The sequence below is a fragment of the Cyprinodon tularosa genome, unplaced genomic scaffold (genome assembly GCF_016077235.1).
Source record: "Cyprinodon tularosa strain WSP-4 unplaced genomic scaffold, ASM1607723v1 ctg191, whole genome shotgun sequence".
In the NCBI taxonomy this organism is placed as follows: domain Eukaryota; kingdom Metazoa; phylum Chordata; class Actinopteri; order Cyprinodontiformes; family Cyprinodontidae; genus Cyprinodon; species Cyprinodon tularosa.
In genome coordinates, this window is record NW_024038682.1 from 1,080,219 (window position 1) to 1,103,254 (window position 23,036).

Below are 23,036 nucleotides of genomic sequence, written 5' to 3' on the forward strand. Positions count from 1 at the left end.
AGAGAGGAAAAGCAGGTCCGTGCGTGGAAAAAGAAGCATAGAGGACGACATGTCTTTTGCTTTCATTATTCATGCAGAAAAATGCACTTACTTTGAGGCATTTCAATGCTAATATTATGTTAATGAAAGGAACAGGGGAAGATACAGTGCTCCTCATTAAAGGAAGAACATGTTGTTAATGCACCTTACTGCTGTTTCACGTCAGTTTGATGCTAATGGTTTGTCTGGGCTGATCTGAGGTCATTAATGCTCTAGTAGGGCATCCACTTTTTGCTCCGTTCAAAACTAACATTACAGTTTTCACAATAACAACATTACAGAAATCATGCTGCAGTAACTGAGCAAAATATTCCCCAGCTAAAGAATTTATGATTTAAATTTACATTTTTATAAAATGGCAGAAATAAAGCAAAAGCATCCTTAAGTTTGCAGAACAAAACATGTATTTGATTGAGGTGGCTTATGCATTTGTCAATAATAGAGTTGATGCAGATCAAACAGATTGCCATGCATCCTGAAGCTTAGTTTAGACCCGTTCTAAAGTAGCATACATGTTACTCTTGAATGGCCAAATGAAAGATCTTCTGTTTCTGCTGGGAAAGAACTGTCAGCGTCAATCCTTTCCTGCGATCAGACGGTTCTGTGTACATCAGAAAACAACACAAGGAGAGAGCAGATGTTTGTAATCCCAGATACAGAAGAACATTTTAATTTCTTCATCTCGAGAGCAGTGGTTTGGGTTTTTTGGTGGATGGATGGATTCTGGAAATTTTTGTTTTTAACCGAGCTTGACCAAAATTACAGACCACAGAAAAAACAAAAAATATATATTTATCCTTATTTAGGCTCACTTTAAATGCCTGACTCATAACTGGTCAAACATTGATAATAGATTTTGAATTAATTACATTTTCGACCATATGTAATTTTTGCCCTTCTGAATACAAGCCTGTTATCTAGTTGGTATTATATGTCCCAACTGAATAGAAGCACACCTTAGCCATAGTTTCAGCTACATGAAAAGAATATTGTCAAATATCTTTAATACCCAATCCATGACACCCATTTCAATAAATGTACTGCCATAATTGGGTGACTTGTACACAGAGACCAATATTTCTTGGGGTTCCATGTGGAATAGTGCTCCAACCTTCAAATAGCACATTGGATGACTGCTGGAAGACCCAATGAGTTGTTCAGGTTGCACTTTAAATGCAAACTATATTTAAGTTACAAATATGAACAAGTCTTAGCAATGCATTTGAAAACAAGGAGGGGGAAGGACTGACATAATGCATGACTAAGTATAGCTTAGAAAATATTATACACATACTGTCAGAGATGGGAAGTAACGAAGTACAAATACTTTGTTACTGTACTCAAGTAGATTTTTCTGATATTTTTACTTTACTTTACTACTTATTTTTATGGCGACTTTTTACTTCTACTCCTTACATTTTTACACAAATATCTGTACTTTCAACTCCTTACATTTTTACACAAATATCTGTACTTTCTACTCCTTACATTTTAAAAAAATTGGCTCGTTACTTTAGTTTTGAATCATTTCAATGGAGTTACCATTATTATTTTTCACGTCATCAATACCAAATTCAATCTAATTGGATGGGAATCTACGTTGCATTTGACGCACCACTATAAGATGAATTGGCAGATTCGGCGGTATTCATTCGCGGCAAATCATTGCAGCTTGGTGGCGGTGGCGTTAGTATGGACGACGAGATGATTGAAAATGAACACAACGGAGATCTAGTCCTATTGGCAGACATCCATTTAAAATGTAGGCAACGGCATGAAAAAAGTGGTTTCTGTCATGATCGGTACACGAATGTGACCCAATTATGCAGAACACCACGACACAGGAAACAGATGAAAAGTTAACAGAGTTTATTGAATACAATCCAATGGTAGTATGTTCTGGTTCTGGTCCTGGGCAAACGGGTTCACCGGAGTCTGTGAGGAAGACAGTTAGTTAGCTGGGCTTTTAGCGGTTTGTCCTTTGAAAGTCTCTGGTTTGTACCTGTGGGTCCTTGAATGGATCTTGGAGAGGAAGGTTGTTGGAACTGGAGAGAGTCTGATTAGCTGAGTCCGTTAGCTGCTTCAGCGTCTTGCTTATAGAAAGGCAGCAGACCTTGACTTTGGATTTCCAGCTCTTGGTCCAGAGCTGCAAGAGAATCCAGGAGAAGTCTTCAGGTTTGGCTCTGAGGGCAGGCTCGGCGGGTTAAGCTCTACCAGAGCTTCACGAAGGAAGATCAGGTTTTCCTGGAGAGACAGAGACAAGATTAGGATCCTGTCAGAATCTCAGAGTAAGCAAAGTTCTCAGAGGTTCTGGGCTTAGGTGCTAACCAACTGGCTCAACACTGCGGCGTTGAGGCAAGGTCTGAAGACAGCTTAAGTAGAGGGTCCTCCTGATGATGGTAACGAGCAGCAGCTGTGCAGAGGGCTCTGCTCAGGAGGATCCACGGCGGACTCTGCTGGAGAAGAGAGGTACTTCTCCAGCTTCCAACAGTACCCCCCCCTCAACGACCGCCCCTTGGCGGTCCGGAGGAAGTAGATGGGCAGGAACGCTCATACTCCTCGATCAGGGAAGGATCGAGGATGTAAGAGCCGGGAACCCACTGACGGTCTTCAGGTCCGTAGCCCTCCCAGTCGACGAGGTACTGCCAGCCGCGACCTCGTCGACGGGAGTCCACGATGCGACGGACGGTAAAAGCCGGGTGACCATCGACTTCCAGGGCGGGTGGTGGGGAGTCGGATGGCGGGCACAGAGGGCTAGAGACTACGGGCTTGACCTGAGAAACATGAAAGGTGGGGTGGATGCGAAGACTCGGAGGTAACTGGAGACGGACTGCGGAGGGACTGATGACCTGGGAAACCTTAAATGGACCGATGAATCTGGGAGACAGTTTCCGAGACATTCCCTTGAGGGGAATGTCTCGGGTGGACAGCCATACCTCCTGTCCGATGGCGTACTCGGGAGCGGGACGTCTCCTGGAGTCGGCAAAAAGTTTGGTGGTCTCTGATGATTTGTTGAGGGTGGTGAAGGTTTCTTTCCAAATCCTTCGACAGCGACGGATGTGTTGGTTGATGGTCTTGACTGCTATCTCCTTTTCATCTGCGGGGAAAAGTGGTGGTTGGTATCCATGACTGACCTGAAATGGTGACTGGCCGGTGGAAGCTGATCTCTGGGAGTTATGGGCGTACTCGATCCAAGGTAGATACTGGCTCCAGTCGGTGGGGTTGTTGGAAGTTAGGCAGCGGAGGGTGGATTCTAGGTGCTGATTCATGCGCTCGGTCTGACCGTTGGATTGTGGATGATAACCTGAAGTCAAGGCAGACTTACAGCCCAGAGCTGAACAGAAGGCTTTCCAAACTTGTGAAACGAATTGAGGACCACGGTCTGATAGGATTTCCTGGGGAATGCCATGTAATCTGAAGACGTGTTTCACGAGAAGCTGAGCAGTCTGGAACGACGAGGGGAGCTTCCTGAGAGGGACTAAATGACAGGACTTGGAAAAACGGTCAACGATGGTGAGTATAGTGGACATACCTCGAGAGATGGGGAGACCAGTGACGAAATCTATGGCAATGTGGGACCATGGACGTGAAGGAATCGGAAGGGGTTGTAACAGACCAGAGGGTGGCTGATGCGAGGCCTTGTTTCTAGCACAAATGGGGCAGGCCAGCACATATTCCTTTACGTCCCTGTGGAGAGTGGGCCACCAGAAGCGTCTGGTGATGAGAGCGATGGTTCTACTGACTCCAGGGTGGGCCGAGAATTTGGCAGTGTGCATCCATTGAATGAGCCTGGACCTGACGGAAGACGGAACATAAGTTCTGTTAGCCGGACCGTTACCTGGGTCGGGTTCCGTAGCCAGGGCGGAGTTAATAAGATCGGAGATCTCCCAGTTCACAACTCCCACAGTACAAGAGGCCGGGAGGACTGGCTCTGGTGTCTCGGGTTGATCGACGGAGTATAGGCGCGAGAGGGAGTCTGGTTTCACATTCTTTGATCCGGGTCTGTAGGAGATAACGAGATTAAATCTGGAGAAGAAAATGGACCACCTGGATTGACGAGGATTGGCCTGTTTGGCAGACTGGATGCTAGCAAGGTTCTTGTGGTCAGTCCAGACTAGAACCGGGTGCTCAGCTCCCTCTAACCAGTGTCTCCATTCCTCCAACGCCAACTTAATGGCTAATAGTTCTCGATCTCCAACACCGTAGTTCTGTTCTGCTGATGAGAGTCTGCGGGAGAAAAAAGCACATGGATGAATCTTTTGATCTGAGTCGAGTCTCTGGGAAAGGACGGCTCCAACGCCAGAATCCGAAGCATCGACCTCCAGGATGAACTGTTTAGAAGGGTCGGGCTGAATTAACACTGGTGCTCTGGAAAACAAAGATTTCAGTTTGTCAAAAGCAGACTGAGCTTCGGGAGTCCATTGAAAATTCCTCTTAACTGAAGTTAAAGAGGTCAGAGGTTGAGCCGTCTGGCTATAATTTCTAATGAAACGACGGTAAAAATTGGCGAACCCCAAAAACCTTTGAAGCTGTTTTCGATTTTCAGGAATCGGCCAGTCCAAAACCGCCTTTATCTTGTCCTCAGCAGGCTTAACCTGCCCGCCCTCGAGCACAAACCCCAAAAAGGTCACTGATGGTTGGTGGAACTCACACTTTTCTGCCTTGACGAATAACTTGTTCTCCAGTAGCCTCTGTAACACTAGGCGGACATGTTTCTTGTGCTCAGTTAAGTTCCGTGAATAAATGAGTATGTCGTCTATATAGACAAAGACAAACACATTTAAAAAGTCTCTGAGAACATCATTCACTAGTGCTTGAAAGCAGGCGGGGGCGTTTGTTAAACCAAAAGGCATTACCAGGTACTCGAACTGACCTAATGGTGTCTTGAAAGCAGTCTTCCATTCATCTCCTTCTCTGATTCTGAGGAGATGATATGCGTTTCTCAGATCCAATTTGGTGAAGACTGTTGCCCCCTGAACAGGTTCAAAAGCAGAGGCTAGGAGAGGTAGAGGGTACTTATTCTTTATGGTGATTTGGTTCAACCCTCTGTAGTCAATGCATGGTCTTAACGAACCATCCTTCTTGCCAACAAAAAAGAAACCAGCACCCAAAGGAGAAGAGGACGGGCGAATAATTCCAGCAGCTAAAGACTCGTTAATATACTTCTCCATTGTCTCTCGTTCTGGCTTGGAGATGTTATATAAACGGCTGCTGGGTAACGGTGCTCCAGGTAACAACTCAATAGCACAGTCATATGGTCTATGTGGTGGAAGGGACGTAGCACTGACCTTACTGAAAACCGGGGCCAAGTCATGGTACTCAAAGGGAACTGAAGATAGGTCAGGAGAGTCCATCTCTCCCCCACCCCTAGGAGGCCCCACCACGGGGGCTGCCGACCGAAGACAAGTCTCATGACATGACGTAGACCATGCTTCCACGTGACGTTCAGTCCAATTAATGCGTGGGTTGTGTTTCTCCAGCCATTCGAATCCAAGCACCAACGGGGAACATGCGGAGGGAATAACAAAAAATGTGATAGTTTCACGATGGTTACCTGAGAGGAGGAGCTCGAGGGGTTGGGTTTGATGAGTAACTTGGTGGAGATTTTTCCCATCAATGGCAGAGACACGGAGGGGTTGAGAAAGAGGAACAGTTTCAATCATCAATTGTTGAACGAGGTTAGAGTCTATGAGGTTCCGTTCACAGCCTGAGTCAATAAAGGCAGAAAAAGAGAGGTTCTGATTATTACAAAACAAGGTGGCAGGCAGCATCAATCGAGGAGATTTCTTAGAGTTGGTTTGGCCCGCCAGACTCCTCAGATCCTCTGGCGGGCCCTGCCTTTTGATTTTGCCGGGCAGGAAGCAATGAAATGTCCACTTTCACCACAATAGATGCAAAGTCTGCTCAAAAAACGTCTTTGTCTCTCCTCAGGAGTAAGCCGAGTGTGTCCCACCTGCATAGGTTCGACCTCCGTACCACCTGAATATGAAGCCTGAAAAGGCAGAGGGAGGGACTGGGCTTTTGGTCGGTCTGTGGGAGGAGAAGAAACAGTCACAATATTTGATGCAGAAGTAGAGGCGTGAGACCCAGAATTTCTTAACTTAGAGCTGTTTCTGGCTCTAATTCTGTTATCCAATCTAATTGTTAGTTTAATTAGATCCTCAAGGGAGGCTGGTTCGTCGAGAGTTGCCAGTTCGTCTTTAATATTCTCATTTAAGGCCATGAAATAAGCTCCCTTCAGAGCACTTTGATTCCATCCGGAAGCTGCTGCCTTAACCCGGAAGTTGATCGAAAAATCAGCCACAGATGAATCTCCCTGCTTAATACTGAAAAGAGCACGAGAGTCAATTGTTTGATCAGTTTCCTGATTAAAAACCTGGGAGAATTCAGAAATGAAATCAGAGTATCGGCAGTTGAGACTCTCATCTGAGGGAAATCTGGCCTGGGCCCACTCCAAAGCTCTTCCTGTTAGTTGAGAGAGGATAAAGGTTATTTTCTTAAAGTCCGTCGAAAAGCTGTTTGGAGAGTTCTGGAACAATAATCTGCACTGAAATAAAAATCCTCTGCAATCCTTCATATTACCAGAGAATTTTTCAGGAAGGCTTGGGCGGAACTCTGATGACGTCACTGCTGGTGACCTCGGAGGGGGAACTTGACCCGGAAAAGGTTGCGCTGCCGGTGTGGCGTTAGCACTGTTCATGAAATTAGCATAGCTCTGAAGCTTTTGATTGTTAGTTTCCACAAGACAGTATAACTCACGGAGAGTCTGAGCTTGTCCAAAAATTTGTGCATCTTGCTCCTCCAATCGACGGCGGATGTGTTCAGCTGGGCCTGGTGTTTGGCCGCAGTGTTCTGTCATGATCGGTACACGAATGTGACCCAATTATGCAGAACACCACGACACAGGAAACAGATGAAAAGTTAACAGAGTTTATTGAATACAATCCAATGGTAGTTTGTTCTGGTTCTGGTCCTGGGCAAACGGGTTCACCGGAGTCTGTGAGGAAGACAGTTAGTTAGCTGGGCTTTTAGCGGTTTGTCCTTTGAAAGTCTCTGGTTTGTACCTGTGGGTCCTTGAATGGATCTTGGAGAGGAAGGTTGTTGGAACTGGAGAGAGTCTGATTAGCTGAGTCCGTTAGCTGCTTCAGCGTCTTGCTTCTAGAAAGGCAGCAGACCTTGACTTTGGATTTCCAGCTCTTGGTCCAGAGCTGCAAGAGAATCCAGGGGAAGTCTTCAGGTTTGGCTCTGAGGGCAGGCTCGGCGGGTTAAGCTCTACCAGAGCTTCACGAAGGAAGATCAGGTTTTCCTGGAGAGACAGAGACAAGATTAGGATCCTGTCAGAATCTCAGAGTAAGCAAAGTTCTCAGAGGTTCTGGGCTTAGGTGCTAACCAACTGGCTCAACACTGCGGCGTTGAGGCAAGGTCTGAAGACAGCTTAAGTAGAGGGTCCTCCTGATGATGGTAACGAGCAGCAGCTGTGCAGAGGGCTCTGCTCAGGAGGATCCACGGCGGACTCTGCTGGAGAAGAGAGGTACTTCTCCAGCTTCCAACAGTTTCTACTTTTACTTTTATACTTTAAGTAAATTTACAAGCCTGTACTTTGTTACTTTTACTTGAGTAAAGAAGTTTAATCAGTACTTCCACTTTAACCAGAGTATTTTTTAACACAAGTATCTGTACTTTTACTCAAGTACGGAAAGTGAGTACTTTTGCCATCTCTGCATACTGTAGGTTTCTTCTCATCATGCCTGTCCTAACAAAAATCCCAAATTAGAATCATTATGTAGGTTGACAAATTTGACAAAAAATGAGACAATTTCCTGATGGTGGAGGTGCAGAAACCATTTTGCTAACAGCAACCCTTCTGCTTTATGGTTCATTCTAAAGGCAAAGCAGCATGATGGTTACCTCCATACTGTAATAAGTCCCTCTAGAACTGAAGTGATTTAGTCATTTTTAAACACTCATGAAGGTCTTAAAAATAACAAAGCAGTCTGATACTAGCTTGAAAAAAAACTCTAGCAACCTAACCCCTTGAACCCTACGGACCCACCAGCGGGTCCAGCTGCTACGTGACCTCGTAATCTTACCAAACCCCCAGTATTGATGTAAAAAACATATTTGGCACAGTTTGGTGACATTTATGGATAAATGTGCCAAAATGGCCTCTCCGCCTAAGAAATTTCTCACTAATACCATTCTAAAATAAATATGATTCATCTGATTGAGTCCAAATTTGGTATATTTTTACACAACATTTAGATTTGAAAGTCTGTACTACTTTTTTGTGCTATAAATAATATTTTGGTAGTGTTTTGCAATGTTTATTTCAAAGAAAATTTTGGCGAGGTTCAAAAAATGCAAAATATTTTGTATTTTGTCCCTAATATTTCAGGCAGGGTCAAAGCTACAATGGTGCTGACACCAGAAAACCATTCTATGACATCTTACCTTTACAGACGTACCAAAAGTTTCTTCTTAAATCTAATAGCTTTGAGGCTATAAGTTCTTTACTTTTGTGTGTTTTTGTCAGGCAGAAATTTATTTATACCCCCTTAGGGTGTAAGAGGCTAATGGTTGCAGGTTTGCAATGGCTTAGCAGTGAATGGCATCATGGATTCAGTGCAAAGTAGGAGGTCACGTGTGATGTCAAGATTTTTTCCACACTCTATAGCAACACACATCAGGATTGGATGGGAAAGCAGTCAAAGAAAGGAACTGTTTCCTACAGGGTGGAGAGTGACAGCAACAGGCCGAAGGAAAACAAACATGAAGAGACATCCGGAAGGAGGTCATCCTGGGATGTCTGCATTATTTATTTATGTCATAATGTACCAAGAGGTTTTACCTGGCTAAAAACTGGAAAATACTGTCTGCTGATGTTACCATCAAAGAAACAGCTTAAAGCTACCAGCTGCTATCATGTTTACTGATCTGGATTAATCTAAATTTCAGCTCAGATCCAAACTGCCCTTCCAGGATAAAAGTCACTGTTTTTCTTTCCTGTTTCCTTGAAAAACAGAGCTCTCTTTTTATTTCATTTGCTGTCAACTGAAGTACATGACCTTGTGGGTAGCAATTAGGTCAATGATTCTGCTTAGTAGCTTCCATGTTATGCAATATAAACAAGGTCAATACCAAATAACCTGGTTTGAAGTTAAATAATGTACATTTAATTATTGCATTGAGCTGTAATGTTGTTTTATTATTCTGTGTGTTGTCTGTTACAACAGGCCTCAGGTGGTTTCTGCAGAAGTCAGAGAAAATGATAGCATCTCAGTAAAATGTATTTCAGGGAATGACTGAATGCCTCAACCCAAGCTTTGTTGTGCAGAGATAAGCTAACACTTCCTGATTCTTACAGGTTTTTAGGAATGTTATTTAAATACTTTATCACTTATCTGATAACTTTTAATCTCTTACGGTAATTAATGGTATTTTTCTGAAAAATATCGGCTTATATTTACTAGCAGACAAAATGGCAACAAAAGGTCCATGCATTCGTTCTTCCTGTAGAATCTTGATCTTTGAAATCTTCTAAAAAAGGGGAAATGCATAAAAAGAAAAAGCCTGAAAAACCATAACTTATTCTACATAAAATACAACAAATTCTATTTTATTCTAGATTTAATTCTTGACAGTTAATATTATTCCCAAAGGGGGGGTGAACATTTAACATGAGTGAAAATTACTTTATAAGGACTATAAGTTGAGTATGTGTATCAACAATACAACAATATGATAAATAAAAATATTTCACTATATAAATTATTTCTACATATAATGACTTGCAGCACTCAATGAGCCAAAACGGATTTGGGGTCTCATGGGCGCGACAGAAGCAGCGAGTTTTAATGCAAAGTCAATGGTTAACGCGCGTCAAGGCGCAGCAAAATGTCCCGCAGCGCGTTTTAAGCAGCAGGCGTAGTGCGTCTGAGCAGCTGAAGCAGCGCGTCGGGCTCCTTTGGGCATCTGACGCGAGTGACACGCCGAAAACGCGCTGCTGCTCGAGATGGAAAAATTGAACTTTTGCTGCTCGACGCGCCGCGTCAACCAATCAGAGAAGCTGATCTGGGAGCTGGCAGAGAGACAGACACATCGCTGATCATCAGAGCGCTGTGATCACTCCTCTGAAACAGTTTATTAACGCATAAATTAACTTAAAATGCAAAAATCTGCCGGCAGAATATGTTGGCTTTTATTATCCTGCTGCCTGCAGTTTAGATTATTTAGATGAAAAACACCTACCAGCTGCCGCGGTGAACCATGAGGCGGCGACCGGGCCAGAGGCTGCTGTGGAATGGGATCCTACTGACAACGCACCGCTGGTATGTGGGGGTCTGAGCGGCTCCGACAGAAATAGTATTGGAAGGCAGGATTGTAATCTGGATGACCTGACTGCACTGATTAAGTTTTCGGGTGGATTTTCCCACTCAAAAACATATTAAAACTACTTTATTCCCACTGATCACAGCAAATACAGATGCAAGGCAAAGAAAGGATAGAGTAGCTCCGCCCAACGCGCTTCAGACCCACTTTTGCACCGCGCAGCCAGAGCAGCAAAGCTGCTTCAGCCACGCGTCAGAACTAACTGGTACAAGCAGCAAAAATTAAGCAGCAAAAATTGCTGCTCTTGCTGCTTCCAGTGTGAACGTAGCATTAGAGCTTCCTACCAACACTGACAAACAAAATTGTTATTTAATTCTGCACTGTTTGCAAACCTGAGGAATGTTAAATGGTCAAAAATGTATGAAATCAATGCAAACATCTGCTAGAGAAATTACAGAACTATAAACAATGTATTGCTTTCTTTGAGCGGTGGTAAATTATTCTTGCTTTACATATTCATGGAGTACTCACTATTATAAAGCAGTTAAACCTACAAAAACTATATTTACGCTGCTGTAAACCACGTGAAGTAAATTAATCATTAAAATCTTTCTATGAAGCATAATACAGCAGCTGATATATATTCGCTGTGTAAACAAACTTGAACCCTATATGCAGGAAGTTTAATTACTTATCCACATCTCCTGTTCAGGAGCAAACAGCTGGAAGCACAGCCTCTGCAAAACAAGAGCTCCTGCCTGTGGAACGGGCTACATCCCAAACATCAGCACATTTGTCTTTGAAGTTGTTAAATCAAAATTAAGGCTATTTTATTCACTGGAACTATCTTTTAGGTCCTCCTTTAAGAAGTGTGCGTTTTCCATACATACATCAAAGATAATTTTGATTGAAGGATCAGATTTTACTTCATTACATCTTGGAAGAATGACAATTCAGGGACTTGTGTATTTTAAGGACTTGAATTCGAGTTATTGCAGGATTCTGTTATTATTCTTATTATTGTGTAATTGATTATTTCATATCTTTTTAACATACCAAATTTTTCAAACGTGTTGTTTTCAGCTAGAAAACAGAGTTAAAACATGCGAGATAAGAGTCAGTGGATGTAATTAGTATTTATCACCCATTCATCCACTTTGCGGCACGCTTATTCCAAGTGGGGTCGCAAGGCGTGCTGGTGCCTATCTGCAGCTTTCTACGGGTCTACAGTGCACTGACGACATAGGCGGAGTTTCAGTTTTGCATCGGGGGGCAAATATATATATATATATATATATATATATATATATATATATATATATATATATATATATATATACATACTATGATATATTATTATGATATATACTACGATGCGCGTTCGCACACACACACACACATAAAGTGCATTACGCATGATGGCACAAGTGATTAGGTAACTTTCAACACCAGTTGTTACATTACTGCATACAGTACAACGTAGTTCCTAGGAGTATTAATTTAAAGAAAGTCGTACCTAGTGCAGAAGTAAGCGAGTAAACTGAGTATTCAAGCCAACTTATTGTATTACATTGGAAAAGGCTCCTTTAGACTTTCCAAACAATCTTGAAGGAAAATCCGGAAGAATAGGCTGCTTAGGACTGCAGTGCTAGTCGCCAAGATCATTTGGTAGTTGCTGCGCTCTAGTACAGTTACTATTCCACCGAACTGACCCCGACAATGGCTCAGCAAAAGTCGATGGGGAGCTAGCTGGGTTTGCAGAGCTGGTCCCAGGTGTTTAAACGACATAACTCCTGAAGAAGTTTCTTCACTGGTAAAATGACCGAAGCCAGCAAACCCAGGTCAGGTCAGTATTTGTTGGTACTGGCTCTGGTTCTACTTCTTGCCAAGTGTTGGCAGAGGTCATGTGACATTTTAAAAAACATCAAATATCCATTTGCAGCTTGCACTCACTTACAGCCTACATATTATATATATATATATATATATATATATATATATATATATATATATATATATATATATATATATATATATATATATATATATATATATATATATATATATATATATACATAGAAGAAGCAGCAAAAATGCATAAAAAATGCATAAAATATCAGCAATCTTAATATAAAAATAGCTAAAATATTATAACTTTTAACCAGTCTGCTGGTTGAATAACCGAAATAGTTTAATTAATTATAATAAATATATGTGTGGTTCTGCTAATTTAATCATCTATTTAATTTTTGAGAATAAAAGAGATGTTTGAACTGAAAAGATGGTTTCTTTTTCAGACTGGTTTGTGATTAAAATTCAGTTATTTACAATGAATTAACTGCAGACCCTGTAATTAACTTGATTAAAAATTCTTATTGCGTCCAACCATTTATTTCTACCTAAAACAATTATAGGTTATTTGTAAGGGCTTTGAAGAGGGCAACTTGAAATTGACTAATAATGACATAATATACGGTAATAATAATACGAACGTGACCAAAGGAAAAAAAAAAAATAATAAAAATGAACAGATCAATAAATAAAACATAAAAACATATTTGTCAGGATGAGAGATAATTCCAGCTTATAATAATGGGCTACAATAGCAGCTAACAAAGGCTTTTCAATACGAACAACTGCATACTCTAGATGCAGTTACAAATGGCAGCTATTACTACTTTTACATGCATGGCAGATGTGAAGGATATATTAGCTGTTCATTTTTAGGCTGCTGATTGGGGTATTCTCCTTGAAGCTCATTCAAGTTGATTTTCCAATTAGAAGTCAGAAGTTCCATCTTCCAAATGAAAACATTAAATTCCCTATAAATATAGGCTACAGTACATCCTAATAAGTATTTCTCTAACACTGTATATGATATTCAACATTGTTAGATTATGACAGCAGGGGACTTAATTCATTTTAAAATGAGTCTGAGTCAGGCAGAGGGCACAGGTCTAATGTCATCATTTATTAAAGATGCTGATTTTAAATCTTTTACGCGTAAAATAGAAGGACAATAAACCATAAATTCAAATCAATATATTTTCCAACTGACAACTGGAGGAAGACTCTCATCTCTCTGTTCCATAAGGTTTTTAGGGCTAAAGGGATAAAAATAATCAAATGCAGATTTGTCATCACTCTGAATCTTAAAAGTGATATAATTCACTAAATACATCAGATTGCAGCCATTTTAAAGGATAATGGATTATTTTCAAGGTACTCCGACTTCCTCCCTGGCTCCCTCAATTGGCTTTAAGGTAGAATATTTGTTTGCATGGTTGTTTGTCCTGTCTGTGTCAGTGTTGCACAGAAAAGGCTTGTGACCTGTCTGGTTTTATCCCCACGTCTCAGCCAATGACAGCTGAATAAAGGAGCCCCGCCTTCAACAAAAGGAAGGATTGAAGAAGAACACCCAAACTTGATTATGTTCTTTTGTTTTAGTAAGTATGCGTTTGACTAAGTTTTCTAAATTCCTTCCATCCAAACCTGATCTGGATTGAGCCTGTTTTGGCCTTTGTACATATGTTTACCTCATGTCTAATTGTTTACTGCAGTGCTGCAGTTCACTCTTGCCAAGCAAACTCATCACCTTCACCTGTGCTTGCCTGCTTAAGCCCTCCATGTCCATCCACTCCCAAGCAGATTGACAAGTCTTCCCCATCTTCCCAATTTTCAGCTTTTCTGCCTCTTCCCTCCTCAACCTAGCTTTTTGTCTTGGCTCTGTTTTAACCTAATGCCTGTTGCCCTCACCGCTTCTTAAAGCCATGGTCTCCATCAAATAATACATTTTGTGTTTCAGTTAACCATCTGTACTTAGAGATGTTATCAAATTCTGAACTGTATTACAAACATCTACAACCTGTAGTATCTGCTCTTTTTCAAACTTACATTCTTATGTACTTACCTTCGTACTGCCTCAATCTACATACCACATGATGTCCTTCAGTCCTGTGCCTGAAGGTTTTTCTGACCAGTTTGATTTTCTTTAAAGACCCTCCAGGTGTTCCCATAATGAGCACCACATCTGTTTTGCAATTAAAAGGACAACAGGATCAATATAAGTGGTAAGCGTGTTTCTCACAGTTGTGCCATTCACTACCCAGCAAATACCCTCCAATTCATATGGCTTATACTTTATACCTTGAAGGTTATGATGGCTTCTCACTAGTAAACACCCTTCTACACATTGATGTTAATAAATCAACACCTGAACCTTTGTTAATTTTTAACAGACCTGTACATGAGCTTATAACCAGAGCAATATTTTTATCATGAGTTTGGCACTGATTGCTGGCTGATTACTAATTTCATTCACCTGTCTAGCTCTGCCCTGTTCCTCATTCCTCATCCCAATCAGATCCACCTGTTCCTGGTTTCCCATGTAAGCTGCCTGTTTCCCAGCCATCAGTGCCAGATTGTTCTTGAGCCTTTGGTGTTAAAAGTTCTGTAGCATTTTTATAGTGTTCTGATTGTCTCACCCTGATCTGTTTCTGTATTCGGACCTTTGAACCTGTCTGCCCCTGTCTGATTAGTTTGTCTGCCTGTCTTCGGAATCCTGTCGGATACTTCTGTGGACTGAACCTGGATCCGCCTCTTGACTTAACCCTGTGACTTATCCTGTCTTCCTTCGTCAGCTCGGATCTGGTCTCCTGTCAGCTCTGCAAAACTCTCTGGCAGTGTCTGCTCTGTCAACCGGCTGGAATCATCCTTGTTTTCTGGGCACTGACTGAACTGTCAAACTAGGTTAGTGACACACGCATTCATAATCATCCTCCGTCAGATTATCGCAGTCACTAACCTGTGTTTCTCTCCAATAGACATTCCTGCTTCTGACACCCGAGTTGCTGTAGCTGCTGCCACTGTGAAATCTCAGTGCTTTTTAAGTAATCCTCTCTCGGTCTTGCCTGAATTTTGGGTCCTACCTTCTAAATCGTTACAATTTTTGTGGATTGCAATAAAGATTTCAAGAGACTTTGAAATCTTTATTAATGTTCTGAGTGTTATTTGAGTCCAGATTCTGCTAAGTGAGCCAATACAGTGTCACCATAATCAAAAATCAATTCACTATCATTAGCAACAAATGACTGCTCCGTTAGATGAAGTAATGCTCCATAAATAAAACATTCATATCCGCTTATCTGACCTTCATTTAGGTTAAAATGACAAAAGCTAATAGTGTGCTGTAGATGGCACTTCTTGTGAGTGACGCTTTTATACAGAAGTTTTGAATGGATCAAAGATTAACATTTGAGTATTGCTGGATTATCAGAGGTTTGATAACATTTTAAGTTTTCCTGTAACCCTAATCAGGTAAGGTAAAGCATATATGCCAGGCCATGTTCCAAACATGTACATATATTAATGTTCAGATTATTTCTCATTACCTTTTAATATAGTCACTTTACAGCAGCTATATCTTGGTATAATTTCCCTAACCAACAGACAAACTTCCCCTGTGCAGAACAATTGGAGGACAGGTAGTGATGGGGGGAAAAACACAACTGTTGACAATCTTAATATCACCTAATTCTCTTTATTTATGTGGAATCTCAGAATGAACAGAATCTCGCCCACGGAAGCAAAAACCCCTATCATGGTGCACACACACTGGATGTAAATGAATATTACCAGTTTGCTGTGTGGGTAGTCACCGTAAAATGTTTGCATTGTATATTTCTGACTGTTGTATTCAGACTTGCAATCACCACGACAACCTTTCCTGAAAAAAAGTATTGCTCCTGTTCTTTTGTGTGAAATACCTTTTGATAGAAATGTATAAAAACACATTCATAGCTCTGGCCTGTTTTGATGGGAATATGATAACGTTTGCTCCAAACATACACTAAGAAATGGCTTTTTGGTAAATGCAACCTGGCTCTTTGCCTATGAACACAAAGCTTAAAGGCTTGGAGTAGAAATATGTTCCTCCACTACGCTATTTTGTTGCTTCTAATGAATATGCAAAAGAGGTCGTTCAGTTAAATCAGGAGCACAGAGCTGTCAAGTAGAGGAGATTGTTGCTAGAGGGGCCTCACTAAAATTACAATTAAGCTGTCACAGCCAGAGTCAAGAACACCCTCTTCAAGCTATTCTCTCATTAATTGGGATTTGGGGAGTACCTGGGTCTCCTTGGCAGCGAGGTTCAAGTGGTTGTTAGTGAATGACAGAATAACTACTTGAGTCCTTCCATCTCCCAGGCCCAAAGATGGAATTGTTACGAAACGTGATCAACAGCCTCTCAGGGGTCACAAAACAGAGCTTCAGCACCTTCAGGAGTGTGTACTCTAGTTCTGGCTTTTTGTAACGTTGCTCACAAATATGTTTTAAAAACTGACTGAAGTGGCTCTTCAGTAAGAGACAGTTATCTCAGTCTAAAAGCAACTCACACAGAGCCTCATGTAATCTATGGTCAGGCTGTGTTTGAGTGGCTCTGGGAGCGGATGTCTTCAAAGAGCATAAAATATAAACCTCTCTTTGAATTACCTACAATGTTGTAAGTACAGATATAATCTCTCTGCACCTAAAAATAAGATATGACAGCCTAAATAAAAAAGTTTATATAAAGGTGTTTGTCCTAAACAATTTAAGCCCATCATTAGAGATAACTTGCATGGAGTGATTTTATCTGATTTAATTTTAGAGGTTTATAATAAGGGTGATGTTTGTTCAGCAACCCAATAGCTTTTTCAAGCCTTTCCGCTGTAAGACGTGAACAATCATGGGCAAAGGCAACATCACAACATGTGAGAGAAAGCTGCCTTAGAATCTTAAAATAACAACTGTACTCAATATGAAAATGAATCTTCTTATATCTTCAAAACATCTCTAGGTTCTCAGTTTGAAGCTGTGAAGTTGCTGTGCTCTGTTCAGGCTTCCTGTTATCTGCCTTCTATCTTGCTCTCTCTCACAGTCTGAATGAGTAGCTGTAAATATTTATCCCTTAAATAGCTTTTACATCAGTATTTTATGGTGGCCGATATGCACAAATGCAAAAATGTGTGATGCAAACACTAGAACACAGGTAAAGGAAAGCTCTGTTTACATCTATAAACTATCTCTACTATATTCTTTCCTGAGAAGAGATCACTCGGAACAAGCACTTCAAATAAAAATTATAAGGTTTATTTATTAAAGACTAGAAAACATCTTTTACAGAATAGTAATTTTACCTAAACCAGAGTGTTCGCACGGATATAATAGTATCATTGGGTTCACGTTGAGTCAGCAGCCCCGAATAATGGTTAAAGAAGCATTTTATACAACTCCAGTATCACACCCATGCTGCATTATCGCATTGTTACATTAAACACTTTTTTGTACATCGGGAGACCTCTGGCTCCAGTCATATCAAGATATTTCTTAGTGTTATTAGATCAAGGACACTCTGAATGCACAGTAAAAGAGCTCTCTGTTAAAAATATCCACTCCATCTGTATGCCCCGTTCCATTCCTAAATTTTTGTGCATATTGAAGATAATTTTGTTTTATCGTGACAGAAAACTTTCCTAATTAGACAAACGGCTTGGGAAAACATTAGTCTTGACACATACAGTAATAGGCAGGTAATATAGTGTGTAACAAGCCCACACATAAATGATTAAAATAATCCTAACACACGGAAGGAACAATTGCAAATGACAAACGTTGCAACCAAAAAAATGAATGAGCTGTAAATAGTTGGAACGCACAGGAATGATGAAATGAGTTGCAAACACATGTACGATGCAAACACCAAAATATGCAAACACAAAAAACAATGCAACAGAAAAATGCTGCAAACAAACAACAACAAAAAAATGGTGCAATCACCTGGTTCTGCTGGAGGTTTCATCCTGTTAAAAGGGAGTTTTTCCTCTCCACTGTCGCTACAAGCATGCTTAGTGTGGGATTGCCTTCAAGTCAACGAGTCGATGCGATCAACTGGTTTTCCTTAGATAGAAAACTTTAAATCAATTTGACTTTATGATCTGATGAACTGTAAAGTATCTTTAGGTCACATGTGTTGTAAATTGGCGCTATATAAATAACCTGAAATGAAATAAACATAGAAGTAAAAAAAAAACTAAAATCGACAAAACAAATGCAAACAAAAATACTGTAACCACAGAAATAATATGGTTGGTTCTTCCTTCAGTAGTTCCATTTCCTTTTGAGCGAGTTTGCTACTGTTTTTATTATTTTCACCTTTTTCTTTCTGTGATTGAATCATTTTGTTTTAGCTTGCAACATTTCGTTTCTAGGTTAAGGATTTTTTGATTGCGGTTGTTTTGTTGATTGTAAATTTTTGCTTCTAACTTTTCGTGATTGGAGCATTTTTTTACAGCATTTTTCAGTTGCTTTTTTGTTTTTGTGAGTTCGCACATGGTTATACAGCTGGTTTGCTGCACTTTTTCACTTGCTGGCCACCATAGAGTTTCCTCTGATTTCATTTTAGATATTTAAAAATAGGGATCTACAACTCTTCTTCACTAAGCAAACTTTCATAAAGAGTGTTGCTACTGGAAACACAGCTCTAAGGAATTGTACTATCACTAATTAAAGAAAGATAGAATATTGAACTTCCAGATACATTTCCTGGTTAAGCTTCAATGACTCTCTACTCCTCGCTACACACTTCATGTGTTGGTTTAGTGTTTAAGCACATCTTGTAATCTCTGCAGGTGGATCTGGAGAAGAAAACATCAAATAAACCAAGGTTACCCTGTGGACCAAGCTTATGCTCAAAATCTCATCAAAGTCTAGATAAATCTATTTATATTCAAGCACTGTAACCACACAGACCAAAGAGCACAGTTTTATATTCAGGGGAAAAGGACCAGTTGAAGACAGAAGATTTCTGTTTCTGGCAAGATGCACACATGCAAAGACAACAGTTACAAAAGCCAGGGCTGAGGAAGGTTACTACTATTCAGTCTGTATTAAAGCAGATCATCTGCCTTAAAGTCATTTAGATTAGCTCGCAGCGATAGCAGTTAATGAGATTAAAGCGCTGTGAAAAAGCGTAGAGTAGCCATCTGAAGTGGGTGGATGAAACTGGGGGCTTGTCGTATGGCCTCTGAATGACAACAGAATCCACAGTCAGAGTAGAGATGTTGGCACCAGTCATTAGGAGGGGAAATATATTACAAGGTGCTCCATTATGTTTTTTGGTACAAATATAAGGATCTTTAGATGCCACATAAAAGCATGAGATTATCTAAAGTATTTGGACATCTTAACAATTAACATATATTAATATGGATAATATCAAAACAAAAATAAAGACATCTGAACATTTCAAATGTAAGAAAACCTACCAAAATGGCAGGGTGATATTGTGTGCTCTCTATTGTTAAAGTGTGGGTGAACACAATGACAAGAGTCAAAGATCTGTCTGAGACCTTTAGAAATAACTGCCTCAATCACACATTTGTTTTCTTTATCTGGCTTTGCTAGTGTGCCATGACAAAATGGGCCTCGCCCATCAGGCATCTGAAGTCCGAATCAAGTTAAATCAAACTTAAATCACAAAACACCTCCATTTCTACACCCTAGATGAGCCAGACAGGAAGTCAGGCACGGAGAGAGTTAAAGCATATCGAGGACATTTTTAAACAAGAGTTGGGGATGTGTGGATGCAGGAACAGATCCTGCATCTACCATGGATTGTAGCACTGCACAATGTGAGACAAATAACATGAAACATAGTCTGTCTGAGTGAGTTGTCAGAGTCTGGTTAGTGGTTTTAAGTGCTTCAGCAGAGGATGTAATCGGTGCAGGGAATAGTTTCAAGGTTTTGGTCATTAGAAACAATTGCCAACATGCTCAGGTCTGGGTGTTCAAGCAAGTATGAGTGAAGAGTATAAAGCAAGAAACTAGGAGGTTAAAGTTATTATGGGGGATTTTTGCAATTTTTTTAAAAGAAAAAAATCTCCACTTATAAAAAAATGCACATGCACAACCCTGTACCTGCTCCCAAGAGTAAATGCCTATTAAACGTGTGCGAGAGCATGCACAAGCCTTTTTCTCCTCGTGCACGCTCTGTTTAAAAGTTGCTGTTTTCATAGCTCATACAAGCTCATTGTGTCCTACTGTCCACCCTAACCCCTAAATCCCTCAATCACTATATAGAGTGGGGGCTATATAGTGGACTTTATTGCGAGCTCAGTTAACTTATTTGGACAGATGATCACTACTTTTTGATCCCCGTTGGTCATGTAGCACTCTGGGATATATCTACCTGAGGCCTTTCTCTTCTTCTCATACACTTCGTAGACACTTTTCTCTTACAACCCTCAGCAATTTTCAAAGAACCGCAGTGAGAAAGGTGAGCTTCAATGACTGAAACCGTCGCTCACCACAGATATAGGCCTTAAAGTGCGCATGCCAGAAAAGATAGCGAACGGGACGAGCACGTAGGACGGCCTTACGTAAACATATTATCAGGATGATTGACAATTTGGAGGACCAATTATTTAGATGATCCACCCGGAAATAAAATATCGTCCTCCATAAAAGTTGTCCTCAAGAAAGCAAATCTGTTATTTCTAGTTGCTTATAAGAGGGCTTGAGTTTAAACTTTAATTTCTTGAGATAAATAAAAATGTAAATTGACTTTGATGGGTGAACATTTCTTAGTGAATATTTATTGGGGTGCTCTAATTTTCTCACATGATTCTGCAATATCATGGTCTTTGCTAGGCTGTGGTAAAATAATCGACAATTCATAACAGAGCAAGTCCTTCCAGGCTCATACCCAGGTAATGACCCCATGACACCCACACCACAACGACAGGAACAATGCTGTGAAATGCACCCAGTCATGTAATCACAACATGGTTACGATGACCAATGACTGTCTCACTGAGCCAATCAACACAGTGCTGTCAGATCCATCACTCAGTTCAGTTCAGTTTATTTATATAGCAGCAATTCACAACACATGTCATATCAAGGCACTTTACAGAAGCAAAAGAGTCAGATTTGTTTAAATGTTTAAATAATGTAAACATTTTCCTGCATCGAGTCACTGACTTGCAGGACATGTTCCTCATGGATGAGCTAAGAGTGATGCTTTTTTTTCTCGCATTTTGTCGGTGGCTCTTCAGCAATGCCTCATAGCAAAACAATAACTAGAAATTTAATAAAAATACCAATAATGAAGGGAATGTGCAATTGCGAAAAGATCAGTAGATATAAATGTTTATTTTTTTAGGTTCAAATCTGAATTCTCTATACGATCAAAGTCTGGAACAACTAATAGTAATAAGTCTTTTTAAATGTAGGTAAAATGTCTTAGAACCTGAAAGCAAAACATTTGGATCTTTAGACTGATAGCTGTTTGTCTGTGACTCAGTTTTACATTAACCTCTCAGATCCATGTTTAATACATGTTTTATCTAATAATTCTCTTGAAATATGTAACATTTGAAAATATAGATTTAAATTACAAAAATGTTTTTTCATTAATTCAGAATTTTACGTGTTTAAAAACTGACCTTATTTGCATATTTCAATCTGAAAAACTCCCACAGAGAGAAAAGATAATTAGAAGAATTTATTGATAAGAAAGTATAGTCTTTGGCGCTCAGACCTCGGCAGGAACATTCATGCTGAATTATGCTTTAACATGCATGAGTAGATGAATGTGAATAGGGATGTTCCCCCGGGCCTGAAACTGGTTGTGGTTTAATCCGAGCTGGTTGACAAGGTGATCTGCTGGGCAGAATTGAGGGACTAGAAGACTGAGGGAGCTGACGCCGGGGCTTCACTCAGACTCGGGATATAGAGGTCCTGCTTGGTGATGCAGGTACCGTGAACTGTCCATGATGAGCAAGCATGAAGCGACAGTGGAGAGGAAAAACTCCCCTTGGGAAGAAACCTCTGGCAGAACCGGGCTCAACATGGTGGTCTTCTGCCGGACCAATGCGATGAGACGAGGGATGGTGACAACTGGGATTAATACTCTCTGATGAGGTTGAGGTGAAGTCGTGTCATGGAGGACGATTCAGCTGCGATGGCGGAGAAGGGGATGGAGGTGGGTGAATTGTCGTCTGGATCGAAATCCGACATTGCGATTGCAGGATAGCGGCTGTGGTGAGATTTGAGGGAGTTTATAAAGTGGAAGCAGGACGCTGATTGGGCTTCGTGGTGGAGTAGTTCAAAGCTGATTGGCTCGCTTCGGAGACGGATCGGCTTCTGATGATGTGAGGTAAGTCAGAGTTTCTTCAATTGAACTTTCGCTAGAGCTTCATTTCAATCTGAAAAACTCACACAGAGAGAAAAGATAATTAGAAGAATTTTTTGATAAGAAAGTATAGTCTTTGGCGTTCAGACCTCGGCAGGAACATTCATGCTGAATTATGCTTTAACATGCATGAGTAGATGAATGTGAATAGGGATGTTCCCCCAAAAAGCAGAGGTCGAGGCCGGAGAGTCCGTATGCTCGTAGGGCGTACACTAGGGACAGAATAAAGAATGCGTAATGAAATGCTGAGAAGGTTTGCGAACAACTTACCGAGCCAGGTTGTTGATGAGGATGGCGACCACGGTAGACGCCGAAAACTTACCGATGATGATTTACCCATGATGATGATGATGAACCCGTGATGATGATGATGATGATGATGATGATGATGATGATGATGATGATGATGATGATGAACCCGTGATGATGATGATGA

General features: G+C 40.7%; 1 long non-coding RNA gene across 1 annotated transcript in view; it reads left to right on the plus strand.

The window, feature by feature from the left end:
• The window catches only part of LOC119782303, a 30,730-nt gene extending 16,292 nt beyond the window's left edge, over window positions 1-14,438 (plus strand). Inside the window, exons 2-3 of the long non-coding RNA XR_005280655.1 lie at window positions 13,726-13,814; window positions 14,366-14,438. This is a non-coding gene — a long non-coding RNA (uncharacterized LOC119782303). The remainder of the gene's footprint in view (window positions 1-13,725; window positions 13,815-14,365) is intronic.
• Window positions 14,439-23,036: the final 8,598 nt, after the last annotated feature.